The following is a 1957-nucleotide window of genomic DNA, read 5'->3' as shown; positions in this document are numbered from 1 at the left end:
TTTTAAGCTAAAACTCTCAACGAGTATTTATAGTTTTCAAAAATCTGCGCTGCAGCGGATCATTCAGCGACATTAGTCATAATCGCCAATCAACTCGGTGATTCTCCCTTTCATGTAATTCATCGCCGTCTTGCACCATCCTTCAGCATCGTCGTGCTCTAGGTTATTAGGTGACATAGTACTGCCTCGCGGAACATCTCGGCGATGCGCCGATTGCTCCTTTTTTCCGCCGACTTGATCCTTTCCTTCAAGGCTCAGCATAGTAGAACAAAAGCGAAGTGAGACCCTTCGGCGACTCGCCAAGTGGACTCAGCGATCCTCAGGCCTTTATTTTCTTCATTCTTTTAAGCCTTTTTGTTCCTTTTTGCGAAGTAGTGTCCATGCTTTCCTTCAAACTTCAAATACCTGAAACTTACGTGTTTTCATCAGATATTGAGATAAAATAAGCATTTGAGGACATAATTTCTATTAAAATAAAACCCTAAATGAGTCCAATTTGTGGACTCATCAACAGCCCCAACTTAAAATTTTGCTTGTCCTCAAACAAACTCAAGTTCAGCTGTTTAAAAAGGGTGTCTCGAACAGTGCTACACAAGACTCAATCATGAATGCACACAGCAAGACTCAATTTACTTATGCAAAAGATCAAAATATAGCACTCACAGATTCTAGTTGTGACTCACCAATATCAAAGAACCTCATGCTCACAATACTTGCTTCAAATGCAAGTTCAAGTTCAACTGTAGTGTTCGAATGCCCTCACAGAAAGAATGATTCCATACACAATGGTTCACAATTTAAAGCTTCAAAATCAGATGCAACACTCACTCTCACAAGGAAGAACACAATGCATGCTTTCACTCATAGGTTTGCCCATATTTTCTGATCAACATTTGTTTCAGCTCACTCAAGACCAAAAAGGTCTTTTCACAATGCATGCTTTCACTCAAAGGTTATTTAGGCTCAGTGACTATGATCCTTATGAAATGTGGTATCTTTAACACTTCCTTTTCTTCTCTTTCATATTTCTCTTTAGTGTTCATAAGTCATCCCATTATTCACTTTCCAATGGTGTGTTGGAAACCCAATTTCTTTTGTACTTTATTCCACAACTTTCTTTTTCATTTCTTTTCTTTTCTCCTTTTTTTATATGGAGGGTTTTCATTTTTCGCAACACCATGGATTAAGGGAGACTTTCCTTGCTCATCTTGACATTCCTTTTTCTTTCACCACACCCCCAACTTAGGCTTTTGGCCTAAGTTGGCTATTTCAATCAAACCAACAATCATGAGCATTAAGGGAGATGGATCTAGAAAGGTATATTTTTCATCTAGTTTCTTCCAAAGAAGGTTAAGGCTCAAGGGGTGTTCAAAAGAGAATCACACGCTCACAGGGTAGGTCACAAAAGAGGTATATGTCAAATTGGCTCACACTCTTAGAAGTTGCCTAAGATCATATCAAGAGATAGCATCACTTAGTTAATCGGACCAACGGGGCAAATTCTAGGATCTATCATGCATGGTTCAAAGTTAGCTCATCACACAAGGCATCGACACTAAAGTCAAACAAGACTTCACACTTTTGCTAGTGTGCAACGGTCATCACAAGAGACTCCATTTGATAAATGGCTAATCACAACGAGATGCAAAGAGTTCACATATTGTCTATGCAACTTCATTTGGCCTCGTCGTAGCCGCGCATTCATGTTCATTCTATTGTAAGCACTATTCAAGTCATCGGTATTGATCGAAACCGAGACTCAAAATTTTTTTTTTGCAAAAGAACAGCCACATTCAACACATGAGAGGTGGCAAAAATGTGCAAAAAATTCAAAAATTTTCAAAAGGGTCAAAATCGTTTTGTAAGTTAAAACAAAAGGAACCATGAGCTCAAACATCTACAAAAACAATGTAAACACAATTTATAAATAGACAGCCCAAATATATACAAAACGCGA

The sequence above is a fragment of the Solanum tuberosum genome, unplaced genomic scaffold (genome assembly GCF_000226075.1).
Source record: "Solanum tuberosum cultivar DM 1-3 516 R44 unplaced genomic scaffold, SolTub_3.0 scf00119, whole genome shotgun sequence".
Lineage (NCBI taxonomy): Eukaryota > Viridiplantae > Streptophyta > Magnoliopsida > Solanales > Solanaceae > Solanum > Solanum tuberosum.
This window is presented reverse-complemented; position numbering follows the sequence as displayed.